Below are 17,941 nucleotides of genomic sequence, written 5' to 3'. Positions count from 1 at the left end.
CCTGAAATTACAGAGCAGAGTTCAATGTTAGCAAGTTGTAATAAAGAAGACATGTTTTGCTCAATAATCATACTGAAGGTTTTGCTTCAGAGACCCCGCTAAAATACGGGATGTCTGAACAGCATACTACTAAAATATTAGGGTGCAAAAATCATTCTTCTTTTTTTTAGACTGCATTTTAAAAAACTCACTACAAAAGCTCAGTGTGTGAGGTGGATAAGCTTCAGACAAAGGAAAAACCAAACCTGCTAGTCAGCGGTACAAAAAAATGTCAACTTCTACTTCATGTTGCCAAAGAGACCGGGTAAACAGACTTAAACAAAGAGAAGTGGCTGTCTTGGCAAGTAGGCTAATGTGGAAAACCTCTTCATTGTTGTATGGCATGCTTCTTTTCAGAAGAGCAGACAGGGAGAGAGGAAAAACAAGAATAGAAGCATCTTTCTTCCAAAGAGGGGCATCTGCGTCCCTGAGAGATGAACTTAGCCGCCCAGGGACGACATCTTAGTAAATCACTTGGAAACAAAGCTTGAAAGGCCTATGGATTGTCTCACGATTCCCTCACTACTTTACCCTCTGTTCTTTGATCAGCTGTGTGAGGAAGTGGTCTCATAGGAGATCTTTTAATTCAAGCTTTCAGCCTGTGTTTACTCTGTGTTTTCCAGGCAGGGCAATGCCTGGAAGTTGGGGGAGAGGGTGAGTAACGGAGTCTGTCTGACTGATGAAGGTCACCATTTAACAAGTAAACACAAAGTTAAGTCTCATCTGACTTACATCTCTTTCCTCTTAGAAGTTTATCCAATCCAACCACATATCCAGATGCCATTATTTCCCCCGCATTAGCTTCAACACATACGAGGCATTACAGATAAATGCAGTGGCGTTTCAAGCGATCCCATTCCTCAAGATATTTACAGTACATGGTATAGAAAAATGCTCTCATTATAGGCTTTGGTGAGAAAAATGTTGTGTTTTTACACCACCATATATGCAATATGATTATACATCTGTAAAGCTCTTCAGCAAACGATAAATAAGTCAACAGTGATCATTAATGATGGATACAAAAACTAGAGGTTACTGTTTTCTTCCTTCTATTAATGTCTGTCTCCAAATTTTCTAGAATATGTCCATATAAGAATTTATAATTTATTAATGTGAATCTGGTTTCAGATGTTGAACTTTGTGGTTTATTCTTTCATGCAGTTTGAGGCGAGCACAATGAAGTTTGCCAAAACCAAGATATAATGAAACAGTTCTTTCTACATCTGCAAGTTTGTTTGCAAGTTTTTTTAAAAAAGAAAATGCCTTTCTTTTAATGTGTGTCTTCAAACCCGTCACCATAGAAGTTGCTTGTTTTGAAAGGGAATAAAATAAGATTGCAAACCAGCTCTAACTTCATTGGGAAGCTTCCACCTAAGCAGAAGGCAAATGTTAGCACTGGTAAGTTACACATTACAAGAAAAAGAGTTCTTTCCAATTGCTAAGTCATCAATAGGTTAAAAATAGAAACGAGATTGGGGTCTTAAGTCATTTCCCTACATTGTAAGGGTCAAAAAGAACACCACTTTGTAAGAAGTCAGCCAATGCTCTGTGCCCAGACTTGGCATGTTGAATTCATAACACTGCCTATCAAGTTGCTCTTAACGAGTGATGTTAAACATGCATTCTTTGCAGGCTGTTACAATACTGCGTCACACAGATACAGCCTCTTCCTCTTCCGAAAGGTCATCAGAAAACATGAAGTTCAATGCAGCAAAGAATTACTGTTTGCAACTCTTAAAAATGTCATTCTCTTTATAGAACTGGGTTAAAAATCTACTTGTTTTTTTATTTCAAATTTCACTGCAGAAAGTGGCGTCTTAACCTACAAGACACCCACTCCAAGGTAATGCCATCCTAGTGAGGTCTAGCTGGTCTGAAGAGTTGGTCAACTTGTCAGATCTACCAAACTCTTGGGAGATTGTAAACTTTTGTGGGCATATTGGTTTCTGTTCATTTTCACAAGATTGACAGGCTCATTATGGTAATACGGACATCTCTACCTGAGAGCTCATACTGTGCAATTGTAATTTTGCATATGCTAATGAGAAGACAATTCTATCAGAGTGAACATTTGGGCTGAGGTGCAAGGCACCATTTAATTATAAGAACAGTATGGGATTGAGCTCTGTCATGGATTCTTCCATTCCTTCCACCTTGTCTCTTTCCAAATTCTTCTATTTCTTCCTAGATTTCCTTCCTCCTCTGCTTTCTCTCTCCTTAATAAATGACAGATCCTTTTTTTTTCTTATGCCATTTCTATGGCTGCACTTGAAACAAGAATTCATTCCCCCTAGTTGTTGGTTAACATCTGCAAATGTGAGAGAATTTTAACATGACAAACAACAAGGAATTAGAAATAAACTAAAACGAAACAGTGTCTCTTCTCTCCCCCACCTCCATGGTGGAAATGATGATATCCTCACCATCTGCACATTCACAGGCTGTGAGTGGGCAGAAAACCAGCTAGAGACACAGCCCATGGCAGGGATCCAGAGCCTCAGCTTCTGGGAGGTCCTAGAAGCTCAGGATGCCTCCCAGCTATTGGATTATCTCTTGTCACGTACATTCAAAGGGACAACGTAAAACACTCTTTCAACCAATTTTGTGTAGAGAAGATCTCCACTAAGGTAGAGTAGGGGACGGTGTTCTGGAGTTAGTGTCAGGGAACCAAGTCCTTGAGGGTCATCCATTTGCAATTGTGGGATCTTAGGTTTGTCACTTTACCTCTCTGGAGTTTGGTTTTCTCACTTAAAAAGTGAGAGCTTCTGGCTTTACCATTCTGTAATTTTGTTATGGAAAATATGTGCAGAATTAAGAGAAGAATGAAAATAGTTTAGGGATGCCTTCTTTACCTTGGTTGACAAGTTACATTAAGAGTAGAATATTGCTGCGCTCCCAAAATATATCTCTGAGGCAAGAATTGTGGTGGAAAAGTAAATAGAGTGCCATACTGTTCCCACCAATTAGGTGAGGAAATGTGATTACTCTGAGCCCAAGAGACTTCTGCTGAAAAAACGGAGGCAATGATTCCATTTAGTGCCCTCACTGGCACCCACCTGTGTCCATGTGTGTGTCAGAACTGAGTTAGGGCCATGGTAAGGTCATCCCTGTTTGCAAACTGGGAGAATGGGGCTGAGAGACCCGTGGAGCTGTTCCTGGGGCTGTGCTGGAACACAGAAATCCAACATAAGCCGCAAGAAGGATAACCACCAGGAGGCAGTGACATGACCATATTTCTGTGAAAAGCTACCTTGTGACCTTGTAAGTAATTTATAAAACCATGAGATACACAGTATTTTAATATGATTCCTAAAATGAACATCCAGTGAAACTAGTCCCTCCCACTCCTAACTGAATATCATGTCAACACTGTCTTAAGGACACTTTGCAAATTCTGTGGAAGAAGACAGGAGAGATATGGAATATAAATTTACTTTTGTGGGGGTGGCTCCTTGAGATTCTAAAGGTTTAACTCTAATATGTTTTAAAACCAAGGCTCATTGGCCAGGTATACTTTTGTGAATTTGAGACTCTAATGGTTATGGTACAGCCCTACACGTGTGCATATATTTATATATGACAAAACTGTCAAAGTGAATGTGAAAGTTCCTTTTCAAATGCTCTTTAATGGAAATAATTTTGTTTTTACCATCTATAGTCTTTTACTGCATATATTTAGTATTCATGTTTCCTCTAATTAAGTTATACATTCCATTTTGGGCACATTTTTGTTCTATACATGAGCTTGGTAAGTTTCTTTTGTTTGTTTGTTTTTGTTTTTGACATCACTCAACACTTCCTGGTGCTTAAGCCAAGCAGTCAGGGGAAAGCAAATAATCTGTAGAGAAGCCAGAAAGCTTTTCCTCGGTCCTGAGCTGGGCTTTACCCAGAACATATCCGGGCCTACTGTATGGGTGAGGCCAAAGGCACTTGCTGCATCCACAGGCTTGGGATGCTGGATCTGTTTTTCCAACAAGCCACCTGGGAGAGGACGGCCTATCACACCACCTCTGGTGTTTCTCCCTCTGTAGTTGAGGGTAACAACATGGGGTGGAGGGAAAATACGGCTGCAATTTAAAACAGCAGGTGAGCCCTGGGGTGCCTGGGTGGCTCAGTTGGTTAAGCGTCCAACTTCAGCTCAGGTCACGATCTCATGGGTTGTGAGTTTGAGGCCTGCATTGGGCTCTGTGCTGACAGCTTGGAGCCTGGAGCCTGCTTCAGATTCTGTGTCTTCCTCTCTCTGCCCATTCCCCGTTTGCTCTCTCTCTCTCTCTCTCTCTCAAAAATAAATAAACATTAAAAAAAATTTTTTAAAAAGAACAGTAGGTAAGCCCATCGCTAGCCCAGCCCCACAATCTCTGCAGCTCTATCTGCCCCAATATTAGACAATGTCCATCAAGAAAAAAATACATTACCTATATGTGTGTGTATATGTATATATGTGTACATATATTTCATATATATGTGTGTATATGTGTAAACATATACGTATACATATATTCATAGTTCTCAGCCTAGATCTTATAGTCAGTTACAATCTTTGTAATTGCATTTTAGCTAAAGGCGTGGTGAAAATTGCTTGCAGATCTTAGCTCATTTGAAATGAACCCCGGTGTGCTATGGAGGCTTTCTAACACATCGACACTTTTCCATATATTTCAGAAAACTTTTTTAGATACAGTACAGGGGAATATCTTTTAAACAAGCTCCCTTCATGCAGTTCCTAAACAGATGATGGCATTTGACTCACTATGTCCCACTCACTCGTCATCAGCTACTGGGGGAGAAGTAGATGGGCCAGAGTCAGAGGAAACCTGAGAAATGATAATGAAACGCCTGTAAAAAAAAAAAATCAATGACACTTATGGAAATGAGCTCTTTACCACCCTTTCTATGACCTTTCCTTCCTTCTTTTTTTTTTTTTTTTTTTTTTTTTGACCCTTCTCATAGGCAGCCTTAGTTTACAGCAGGAGCATCATCCAATGAGGTTCCAGAGAAAGAAAAATGATTACAGAGATAGCCACTATTTGCAAGAGCATATCAGATCATGGCAAAGCACATCATGTCAACACTCCCCCTGCGACAATCTAGTTTTCACCGGAGTTAATTAAAGAAATTAATTCCCTTCCCTTGCAAAGCAGGGTGATTACATAAATAGATAATTTCCCAATCCATACCCATAAGGCAAGTGATTTCTCTGCCCTTCCCTCAGTATATCAAAGAACGTAACTGAAGTAAATTATTCTTTTTTTAAAAAAATATGACCTTTCAGAAATTCTCCATCAACTTTCTCCGCTTTGTTTTCCTATCCGGTTGGATGGTGGAACCACATCTCCACACAGACACAGGACTCCAAGGTTAATTAAGCCTTTCACATAGCAAAGATCGGTGACATCCAAACTGTAACCCCAGTGACAGGAGCAGAATGACAGATGAACACTCCGACAGTCACCACGGAGTCCTCTTCAACAACAATTTACCAGTGTGGGTGATGCTGACAATAATTAGGCAAACAAAATGCCAAACAATTGTAAGAAAAGCTGTCAAACATTTTGTGTTATTATCCCCTGCACAGGCCTGTGATTTATCATCACAGAAAAAGTACGTTAAAAAAAAAAATCTCTAAACAGTGACATTTTGTTCAAATTACAACCCCCGGCTTTCCGGACTGCCTGCAGACTGACATCTCCAATGTCAGATGCGACGCTCAGCAATTTGTTCCCTCATTCGTTAAGCGGGTCGCTGGGGTGGGTTCCTGCCACTGTCGGGGAGAGCTGGTGTGCCAAGAGCAGGAGCAAAGCACCTCTCAATGCACGGGAAGCCACTCGCCTTTCAGATGTCAAAATGAAATACAACAACTGCCATCTACATTTCGTTCTTCGATTCTTTGGGTCATGCTGGTCCCAAAATTTGAAATACGGTCTTTTGCACCAAATCTCCTACCATCACCTCTTCCTCCCTTTCTACCCAAGACCCCATTTGGGATTCTGGACTTGGATGAAGTATACTTTAAGGGCTTTGATCTTTCAATATAAAATCGAATTTCCAGGTAATGTCCCCGATGGCTGTAACTGGCCCAGAAAGAAAAAAAAAAAATGGAAACAATACTTTTCTAATTCAATTTCTTTACAGGTTGGCACAGTTCTACAGATAAATTCGGATACACTGAGAAGTACTGCAGGGAGACCTCCTTCCAGGGATGCCGGGCCAATGAGACAGACGTAAGGTGCTAATATTACGATTTTGTAGAGAGTCCACTGGCAGTCTCTAACTTAGATGTCTGGGTTGCTAAGTGTTGAAGTGGACCCTGGAGGTCACGTAAAATACCTTTTCAACTAATGAGAGAATTCCTGTCTATGATACTTCTGGCTGAGGTTCTGAACTGGAACGCTTCCAAGGATGGGGGTGAGGCAGCCTTCTGCATTACAAACACCTGAAAAGCCTGAAGTTTGGGTCTTTGCTGTCTGCAACAGCCCCTCCTACCCTGTCCCGACATCAAGATCCACTCAAGGGTAAGAACCCCTACTCCCTATATATCGCCTCATTTGAATAGCCATTTCTTTCTATCCTGGTGAAAGGGCTCCTTCTCACTCCTTCCTTCATCCTTTTCTCAATCTTTACACACACAAGAGAACTTTATCTTCTGATGACGCTCTTTTGTGACAGTTTGGTTAGTCATTGAGTCTCATCAGTAGAGTAAATCTTCATTTTATTTGGGTTTTGATTTTTAGAAAGAGCCAAGAGTCATTTTACTTGAAATATGGCAAATCATGTAGGTTAGGACACAGACTCAATGAGCTCTAATTTCCCCCCAACCATGTATTTTCTTCTCTTAATCTTTTCACAAGGCGTTCAATAACTCCATGCTGACTGCTGGCTACCCAGGGACCCTCTCTCTAGAGTAAGCCCTGGTGGATGGACTTAGGACCTTTTCCAACCATCTTTCCTACCAAAATCCACATGCCCTATGTCTCATATCCGAGAAAGGTGATAGTGAATTCCGTGGAAAAATGTAAACTAGGGTGTTGACAGCTTCTATCAGAACACTTTGATGTGTTGCAACCTAACGTTTACACATCAACGGTGACTCACTTCCTTAGCCCAGCAAAGTAAAACTAAGGTTTTATTCTCTCTTTTTTTTCTTCCGCTCTCTCCTTTTTCTCTTTCCTCTTTCCCGTTCCTCTTCATAGACAAATGTAAGTTATCCCCCACAACCTGTTCATCTAATTTTGGAAGCTGTTTCTCAAGGGAAAACCCATAAGGAAGGGCTAGGTAAGGGATGTGCAGAACTCACTGAAAAGTCGCTTCAGCTACAGAAGGAACAACTCAAAGGTCTACAGTCTGTGGAAGGCAAGTCTGTGGTATCCACTTTGAAGATAAAGAACAGTTTGACCAACTTTACCAAATTGATTTTAACACCCTTTGGTCCTGTGGACTTCCAACCTACCCTGATTGATCTAGGCTGATGAGACACAAAAGCATTAGCAGTAAAGACCAAAATAAACGAGCTTTTAGAAGTCTTCCCTCTCGTTCAAGAACATTTAAATTTATATGAGTTATACCCACAGTCACTGGAGGAAAGGTAATATGAATTCACCCTTCCAGTAAAAAAGAGGCTGAAATAATAACTTTGAGTTCCTTTAAACCCAATTGTGACGTAGTCTAACATGTGACATGGCTGAAATATATTATCTTTCTGACATGAGAAGTTGAATGTGTGTATGCAGTTTTATTTCTTTGTTTTAGATCTTCTACAGGTAACCACAGTCTTTGAAACAAAGTGGCTCATTTTATATATCTGGACCCTTTCAGGCAACAAAGCTAGGTATACAATTTTTTCTCCCTCATAATCAGACCTAGGATATAGGGCAAACATTTCAGAGTTCAAAGTTTTTTCATGAACTTTTCATCTTGTTTCCATCTAGAAACTGAAAGGGGTGGAATTACCCAACGGAGTCACAGATGGAAATATAGTTTGGTGAAGAAACAGGAAGCAATAGAAATGGAAGGACTCCCATATATTTTTCTTTACAGTCTAAATATGCTGCACACATGAAGACTGCAACAGATCCAGATCAAAATGGCCCTTGCTGTGCTTTGGGAAATCTGGGCTGTGAAGATCTTCTGCAGTAGAAAGGGTGGTTCTATCACGCTACCTGGAAGGCCAGTCTGGGGTGTGCTCACTGGATGTGTTGAGATCAATTACCCACAAGTCCCCGTGGAGCCTCTCTTCGGTAAGAACAGGGGAAGCCCGAGCCATTGGTATTCTGTGCACACATACTAACAGCTTGTGTGCAATCATTTCTTGCAGAGGCAATCATTTCTCAGCTGCTTTCAGATTCTATTTATTGTTTATTTTCCCCTTGGCTGAAAAGGTTTCTCCTTCATACTAAGCAGAGGCACCAATCTAGGAGAATGCATTAGAAACTGCTCTATTGGTATCCTGCTGGATTTCCCATGGGGTTGAAATGCTCAAACAAAACGTGGTGAAAATTTTAGGGTGTTTTGGGTGACTTCAGTCCCAAGGTGTCACTAGGGTGACTTGATTTCCTGCTCTTCGAGATTTAGCCAATGCTCGTTTCAGAAGGGAGATCTGGCAGGCCTTGAAAATGAGGCAGCTCTTACATCAGCCTTTCAGTGGTGGAAAAATCCATGTACTCGCGATGTCAAGATACTATGCCCTCGTTTGGGTGCAGGTGTGAAGGGTGAATGAATTCCTTGAAGAGGAAAATGTGGCCGTGGGCACTGCGTAGTGGTGCAATTCAGTCTTTGCATTGAGTTTTTCAAGAAGTCCAAAAGGAAGTACAAAGATTTTCTTTTCATGTCTTCCTAAGACAAACAGATGATGACGGGGCAGATATAAGGGAAGCTTTGGGGGTAGAGAAGAGAAGGTCATTCCTTTCCTACTCTTACCAAAGTTTACAATTTGTCTTCCTTTGGGTAGTGTCTATTTGGTGCTTGCCCCACAACTGAGTTGTAAGCTCCATGGAGACAGGGAACGTGTTCCTGCTCTGTTCATTACTACATTGCCAATACCGATCACAGTTCTTGGCACACTGCAACAAAGGATAAATAAACACTTAGTCTCTTTTAAACCATTGGTTCTCCTTCTCCAAGTGTGACGTTGGTATGGATTTTCTTGAAGTTTGATGATGACCAAAGCCAGTAGTAGAATTAAAATCAGCTGGAAAGCGTGGTCTCTGATTCACAGGGAATTTAATATTTCCTGGTACATTTTGGTGTACTGGTCTGTAACCCATTTTTAAGCCATAAAACAGAAACACCAACGCTGTCTTTTTTAATAATAAGATATAATAGCGGTCATTTATACAAGTCAAGAAATATTTTCTGAGCCCCTATATTGTGCCAGGAACTGTTCTTGATTCCTGATGAACATGGCACATGGTTGTTCATGGAGCTTTCAGTCAAATAATGCCTATATGATTGGAACTGGTGGGTATGGAGTTCAAAACAGCTGTTCTAAGCCAAACTGCTCTAAACAAATGATGTGGATATCATCAGGGACTTGCTACAATTTTGATTATATTTAGCTCTCCTGACACCTCTCTCACCAGCTAAGTTGGGTAGGAAGAGATCTACCTGGGAAGCACAGAATAAAGTGGGAAGAGAGGTACCCAGGGGTCAGTGCGGTAACACTGTTCTTAGCAAATGGTCCCCTGGTAATTTTCAAGAAGGTAAGATATTGAAATATTGAATTGATCTCATGATCAATGAGATCATGACCAGCTCTAAAATGGTTCTATAATGTAAACCTGCCTTCAGTGAGTGATCTAAAGTTTGAACAACTTACGGAACAGGGTGGGGAGTCAGTTGGCACAGATAATTGAAGTCGTGGCTCCAGACCACTTGCCGACTGATTCATGAGAAATTTACTTTACATTTCTAAGCATCAGTTTCATATGTAGAGAGGAGATAGCATTATATACACGGTTGTCGTGAATACAATATAAAATGATATAGTGCATTGTTAGCATGGTAAGTGACACATAAGAGCAGCTGAATACGTTATTATTCAACAGAGATTGAATATTTCAACGAATCACAATATTCATTAATCACTACATTTCATTAATTGCAACACTCAGAGGAGAGGAGCGCAGGATATATGACTGGCAGATAAGACAACTGATGCTTAAAGGGATAGAACATCAATACTTCCACTGCTCTGGGCACAGGGGAGGCTTGCACTTCACTTTCCCAGTGAAATTAGATATGGCCATGTGACTTGCTTAGGCTAATGAAACATGAAGAGAGAGGCAGGTGTTGGTTTTGGGTGGAAGCCCCTAAAAGCCATCTTCCCTTCCCTGCACCACCACGTAGAGTGATGTTTCAGGAGGCGGACCGTCCAGCATCTTGTGTCCTGAAGTGAGGACAGTGCAGAGCAGAGCCCCCAGCTAATACTGATGGAACGCAGCATGAGCAAGAAATAAATGCCCGTTGTTTTTGCCACTGAGATTTTCGGAGTTGTCTGTTATTGCAGCAAAACCTGGCTTATCCTACTTTGCCCAAGATTAGAACTATTTGGATCCAGGATTCAAACTCGGGTCTTATGAAACTAAGGCCAATGCTTCTTGTACCACCTTACAGACATCCTTATCACTTATTAGTAATAAAAAGCCCAGTGGATGTGACTTCGTCAAGAGAAATTTGACTTTCCTGTTCCTCTTATCCTTGACTTGGAACAAAATTAATTTTTTTGCCACAGATGCAGGGAGAAAATTCTCAGATCCAAGGTCAATGGAAAGTAACGAAAAAGTTGGAGAGAGGTGGGAAGGTAATACAGCTGGTTGAAAAGATTCATTCGTTTTGCAGAACTCTCTGTTGCCCGCAGGTTCAGGACCTGAAGATTACACAGGATGAAGGGAGGTCCTTATCAAAAGCCTGCAACTCTGTAGCAACTAAATCAATTTTTAAATGATTTATGTGATGTTCTTTGGGACCAAAGGCAGTAATTCATTCCCCATGTGGCACTCAGGCTGCTGCTTAGTTGTTGCAAAATGATTAATTTTTATTTACAGCGTGCCTCCCCTCCTACATTACTGGCACCAAGATTCAAGAGTATGACATTTCTATAGCATGGAATTATTTACTGGGGGAATTCCTAGGCAAAAAGAAAAACAAAAATCTACTAAAAGCCAAAGATCTCAACATATGCTAAAACAACCGCTGTAAAAACTTTCCAAGGCCAATTCTTCCAATCTGTTCAGTTCAGTCCATTTAAGGTAAACAGGCCAAATTAATTTCCCAAGGGGAGCCATTGTTACATAAATTCAAACTTAACACTAACTTCAACAAGGAGAGGATAAAGACCCTCGAATTCCTATGGTTCTTATTTCCCTAGAAGACTGAGTTCAAAAAGTTTCTAGAATTTAGAGTACACAGCATATTTCAACTTAATTTGAAATAAATGTGGCATTTACAAAATGCTATAAGGATGTCTCTTCTGGGCCACCATATGTAGGTATGTCTTTTTTTTTTTTTTTTTCAAAACTGCAGAAGAACTATATTCCCAGGCTTCCTACTCTTTAGCTTGCCAGTCTGAACCCAGTATGTCTATCACTAGCTGAGAACCAACCCCCTCAAAGTAAGGTTCAGATTTTTCTCATCAGCCATATCCTAACTTGAAACTCCTAACCAAGGGTCCACAATAAGTTGATAATGAGGAGTTACTTTGTATTTCCTTTCCACATGAGATTTTTAGGTTTGGGGTAAGGACCTTATACAGCAAGGAGAGAAAAATAGAAGCTACCCTGAAACCATTAGAAAGAAGTCTGCCCATCGCTCCCAGACACAAGAAAATTAGAAGGCCTGGAGAATGGTGCCTGCCATTTTCCCTTCTCCCATCTTCTAGGACAAAATTTCCCAAGGGAACAGTTAGAAGTCAGCTTGGCCAATTACCAGTTCCATACCAGAGATTATTCACAGATTCCTGTACATTTCATACCACATCCTTCTCCTTGGATCATCTCACACTTTCACCTCATCAGGCTAATGATACTGGTTACACTGCAAGCTGATGCCTGTGGATCACTATTTCCTGAATCATGATGCATGCTGTATCCCACAAGTAGATTATGGACCAAATTAGTACTCTGCATCTACTCTAAGTTGGATTGTGTAAAAGACATGGCTAGCTCATCGGCAAATGGCTTGAACTGGTATGATGAAGGATGAAATATCTCGTCAATTTGGGTTATTTGTTAAGCCTTCTAGAAATAAAAGCTGTGCAACCAAAGGGCCAAGGCTGAGGGTTTTTCTGGCTTGTAGTTTGTTTTGTGCATCAGCAAACTTTGGGAATCCCAGTTCATCAGGTTTGCAAAAAGGTGGGCAAAATTGTTGAAAATAGAGTTAAAAAAAAAAAAAAAAGAAAGGAAAAGAGGGCTCTTCTATCACCACTCTACCACCACTAATGTTGAAGCACTTTCATTAACTGGAATATAAAACAGGAAAACAAAAGAGCAAAGGCTTTGCTGACATATTAACAAGACCCTAGATCCTTCCCCTGTAGGACCTAGGGGTCCCCTAGATATATCTTATGTCTCCACATAACTTCAGCTGTAACCCTTATTTGAAAGTAACAGAAGTAAAGGGATGTAGACTGGGAGAATACATGGACTGATATCCTAGGAAGTTAAGAATATTTGCTTAGTAAGCGAGCTCATAACACATACAATGACCAATTTTTTCATTAACATTTTCCTGTCATGTCACTTTTCTGCATGCTATGCTTTTCTTCTCCTCACGTCCTGGACTTGCTTCCACAATTACCAGTCCAGAGAAAGACACTAAGTACTCAACCCCCAGTACTTGCCTACTTCCCCCCATTCAGTTGTAATCTCTGTGAAATTTACATTGACTGTCTATCCCAGCAGCCATGGGAGTACCTGATGTGCAGAAGGTTTTCAGCAACTATTTGTGAAATGAATGAATGGATGAAAAAAAAATGATAAAAGCTGCCATTTACTAAGCACCTATTATGTGGTGGGGAATGCTAGGCATATCACTAACCATGTTTTGAATTCTCATAACAACTCTACAAACTAGATGTTTTTTTTGTCTTGTATTATAGAAGAACAGCTTCAGTGACTTTCAGGTGTGTGTCGGTATATAGGGAGCCATTTGTACAGTGATGCCCTCCTCTGTGACAATCGGGGCCCTTCCCACATATTTTCCTGAGTATATTGTGTCCAGTCAGCAGGACGGCATGAAGAAGATGGTTAAGGACAGCTTGCCTTTACTGTTGAGCACGTGTCTCTTGGTCAGTGGGATGGGAGGGAGAAGGAAAACACAGTCATTGAATTGTGCTGGGTGTTTCACACATTTGATCACATTCAATCCTGAAAACAAACTTACCATGCTGACATTAGCGGTCTTGTAATCAAATGAGCGATCAAAAGTGAGGAGAGATGAAGTGACTTTTCCCAGACTCTAACCCATAGTGCACAATCTATGGGTGCTGAAGATGAAGGATCCTGGGCCCTGCCTTATTCACTAAAGTGGAATTCCTCAAAACGGGGCCCCAGAACCTCCTTTTCTAGCAACTCACTAAATGGTTCTAATGGCAACTAAAGTTTGAGAAGTGCTGGCCTATGTCCAGCTGCCTCGAAATGCATATTCTTGGGGCAAGAAATTTTTCATGGACTTGCACACCACCAGGAGCCAGATGTTCTATAAACGGAAGAAATGTCCCTTTAGCAAGCATCAGGGCTGCATTTGCAGCTCAGAATATGAAGAATGCCTTAGTACTCCCCATTAATGTTAATGGGAATCATGTGGCTCATTCTCTATATTCCACGCTGAAAAGTGTTCCCTTTAGAACCAGGAGAGGCTATATTTAATCAAACCATCTGGATTCCTATGCACATGTATAAGGGCAGAAAATAGGTCACAGTTGGTAAGCTACTTTCTGGAAACAATTGCATTGTATCAGCAAACTCCAAAGTCCTGAAAGGGTCCCTGCTCTCCTGGCTCCCTCAGTGAGTGACAGCCCCACAGCTAAGAGGGGTCAGAGAAAATCCAAAAGTTAAAGAGATGAAGTTTGGATAGCAAGACAATGCATAAAGCAAATCATCCCCAAAAGATAAAGTGTGGAATAAACTTGTTAAAAGCTATCAACCTCCCCCAAATAACACGTTTCTACTCCAAAGAACCTCACTTGCAGCTTAGAGAACAGCATGGAATTAAGAAACATAATTGGGACAGCATAAGAACTCCAGATATGAACTATGGTGGCCATCAGGTTTACAGTCACTCAAGTGCCTATGAAAACTATAAACCCTGAGAGAGTCAGAGAACCTGGTGGAAAAGAGTAGTAAGCATTCACAAGGCTTTAAGGACTCAACTCTATTACTGGATATTTCTAATAAAAGAGAAGTTATAGAACTGGGTGAGGAATCTGAAGACAAGAAGAGGACTTACCAAGCTCAGTCTGGATATGAACCTCAGCCAGGTCTTGGAGAAGGAAGCTACTGATTACAATGGAGTGTGAGGACTGCTGAGTACCGGGTTCAGCAGAATTTACAGGTCGTTACTCCCCGTCACCACGTTGCCCTTAGGTTACTTCTTTAAGTTTATTTATTTTGAGAGAGAAAGGGAGAGAGAGAGGGGGAGGGGCAGAGAGAGAGGGAGAGAGAGAGAGAATCCTAAGCAGGCTCCGCACTGTCAGCACAGAGCCCGATGCGGGGCTTGAACTCACTAACCATGAAATCATGACCTGAGCCAAAATCAAGAATCAGACGCTTAACCGACTGAGCCACCCAGGTGCCCCATGCCTTTCAGGTACTTCTTATGGGTCATTTTGACTGTCACTCTTTGGAAAGCACCAAATAAGCAGAGGCAGGAGAAGGTGGAACACTGAAGTCTCCCAAGGCCTGTGGCATGGGGGATGAATGGCAAATCTTACACCATTTGCCTTTTGGTGTGTCTGAGAGCCTGAAGTTCCCTAAGAGTCCCAAGACTAAAACCCCTAGGCTACAGTGAGCAATTGAACAAAAACCCACATGATAAATGATCAGTAGGCTTTCAAGCCAGCACTCGTGGAAGCCATGCCATCCTTGAGGTATTGGGAAGAGAGCAGAGCCCCATAATTACCACTGCTGTGTCTATGGGGAAATTCAAGAGCCCAAGTTATGCAAGAATCTTTTCACTTTCTCCATCCTAGGATCAGGAACCTTCCAACTCCAGCTTCAGATCCAAGGTGGTGCCAGAAGCCCTGACAAAGGGGATGGCATAGGAGGGTGTCATCATTTTCTATTCCTGATGTAACAAATTCCCGAAATTTAGGGGCTTAAAACAACACAAATCTATTATCTTATGGTTGTGTAGGTTGGAAGTCCTAACAGATATCACCAGCTTGAAATCAGAGTGTCAGCAAGGCTGTGCTCCTTTCTGGAGGGTGTAGGGGAGAATCAGTTCCATTGCCTCTTCTACCTTCTAGAAGCCACACATATTCCTTGGCTCGTGCCCCTTCCTTAAAGCCAGAAACACTGTGTCTCTCTGACCTTTCTTCCATAGTCGCCACTGACTCCAGACAAAAACGGTTCTCCGCTTCTAAGGACACATGCAATTAGACTAGACCCACTGAGAAATCCTGGATCATTTTCCCATCTCAAGTTCCTTAACGTAATCACATCTGCCAAGTCCCCTTTGCCAAGTCTGGTAACACATTCATAGGTGCCAGGAATTGGGACATGGACATCTTTGTATGTGTGTGTCTTGGTGGGGGGGGGGCATTATTCTGCCCATCACAGGGGTAAAAAGTGGTGAAGGAGGGAGATGCACAGAGATTCAAAGGATCCTAGATAAGAAGCTCTCTGGAGGAGACTCCCTTTGTGGGGCTTCAGATTGGTGCTATTTTTCCAGGACCCTTTAAATAGTTCAGGCTGCTTTTCCAAAGTCCCCGCTTTTTAAAAAATTACCTTCAGGGCTACCATTATCATTCTGGTCCTTCCCTTCCCACCTGGATTATATGCTAATCCTTCCTCACTGGTCCCCTATGGCCCTACATGCAAATTTGCCCTGCCCCAGGCTCACTTTCCACACAGCAGCCAGAGTTATCCTTCAAAACTCTGTCTTGTTATGTCACTCCCATGTTTAAAACTTTTTAATACCTTTCTCTCCTACTTACACCAAGACCCCCAGGCCCCTCACCATGGCCAACAGAGCCCTACCCGGCATGACCTAGGACTCCTCTCCCATCTGCCCTCACCCTACTTCCCCCTGGGGTCACCGGGCTCCACCAGCACGGCTTCTTTGTTGTCCCTCAAGCTCCCCAAGCCAGCTCTCGCCTTGGCCCCTACAGCACCCTTTGCCTGGAAGGGTTGACTCCATATCTTTGTGTGGTTTCTTCCCTCCCTTGTTTCCAGACCTAGTTGAAATGTCACCTCCTCAGAGAACTCGGACCACTCTCACTCCTTCTGCCCAACCCCTTCCTTCGCTCTCTATCCCCCTAACTGAACATATTTATTTAGGTTTCGTGTTCCTTACACTACCTGACATTACATTTTTGTGTGTGCCTGTTCTCCTTGTGGATTATCTGTCTCTGCTACCAGAACGCAGAAGGTACCTGAGGACAAGGAAATGCCATGAGCTAAGAATACTGCCTCACACGTCAGAGGCACCCAAATACTTGCTGAAAGAATGAATTCAACACATATCTGTTGAGGACCAATTTTAGGGAAGGACACTGTAATATAATGATGAAAATGACAGACATGGTCTACCCTTTTCCCCGAGTGTCCCCCTGATTGACCGGTTTTTCTGTCCAGAGTCAACTGTTACTGATGACCTACGGTTATTTTTAATTCTCATGTCCATCTCATGGCTCTCCCTGTCCTCATTCATTCTTTTATTCATTCATCTAATCAACACGTATTTATTTTGAACACCTAAGCTAGATCCGTAATAGGTCCCCGTCCCTGAAATAAGATTATCAGTTAGGGAGGTTACTTTTGCTGGTGGCCATGATGGGAAGCAGATAAGGGATAGAAAGGTTCTATGCACACTCCTCTAATCCCTCCCCTTTCTCATATGAATTCATTTGCAGACAAAGATGAAAGCATCTTAAAGTGGTAATAGAGACTCCTTAGATAATCAAAGGATTCCAAGGATGTAGGAGTCAGGAGACATGATCCCAGCACCGACAGTGCAAAGATTGTGCCATGTGGATGGAGTCAGGTGACTGAGTCTCTGAGGATCCTGCTGCATGGGTCTAGAAGGTCACCCTAGAAGGTCTAACTGGCCAAGTTAGAATAGGTGTGTAATCCTAATCCCCAGCCCAGCCTCGGTGGCAGTGCACCAGGAATTGCCCTTTTAACATTTTCCACTCCTTATTCACCATTAGGCTTGTAATTTCTGTGTTTTATTTACAGAACACATGCTAAATGAGTGGTTCTAAACTAGCCTGAGCTAATTTCAACCTCGAGCTCACTCTGCTGCCTACGGCAAATCAGATAGGGGATATTGATGCATGCCCTATGTGTCCTACAAGATGCGTTATGCAGAGTTAGTTTGGGCTCTGTGTGGGAAGATGCACATGTTTCAAATACTCTTAATAATCAAGACACATAAGGAGATGCTTCCTATGAACAGATGAGCCAAGAAGAAGCTACACAAGGTACACAAATCCTAGTCCTGCTCACTAGTTTGTGGAGGAGAACAAAGAGCTGGATGTCAGAAACTGTATTTTTTTTTTTTTTTTTTTTTTTTAAATTTTTTTTTTTCAGCGTTTATTTATTTTTGGGACAGAGAGAGACACAGCATGAACGGGGGAGGGGCAGAGAGAGAGGGAGACACAGAATCGGAAACAGGCTCCAGGCTCTGAGCCATCAGCCCAGAGCCCGACGCGGGGCTCGAACTCACGGACCGCAAGATCGTGACC

General features: G+C 41.9%; 1 protein-coding gene and 1 long non-coding RNA gene across 14 annotated transcripts in view; one reads left to right on the top strand and one right to left on the bottom strand.

Moving 5' to 3' along the window:
* SLC8A1 (solute carrier family 8 member A1) overlaps window positions 1-17,941 on the bottom strand; it is a 385,952-nt gene that overhangs the window by 129,639 nt on the left and 238,372 nt on the right. The window lies entirely within an intron of this gene.
* On the top strand, window positions 4,261-10,518 carry LOC123581203. The gene is made up of 2 exons (XR_006703666.1): window positions 4,261-7,867; window positions 7,968-10,518. It is a non-coding gene; the product is annotated as an uncharacterized LOC123581203 (long non-coding RNA).

The sequence above is a fragment of the Leopardus geoffroyi genome, chromosome A3, assembly GCF_018350155.1.
Source record: "Leopardus geoffroyi isolate Oge1 chromosome A3, O.geoffroyi_Oge1_pat1.0, whole genome shotgun sequence".
In the NCBI taxonomy this organism is placed as follows: domain Eukaryota; kingdom Metazoa; phylum Chordata; class Mammalia; order Carnivora; family Felidae; genus Leopardus; species Leopardus geoffroyi.
This window is presented reverse-complemented; position numbering and strand designations above follow the sequence as displayed.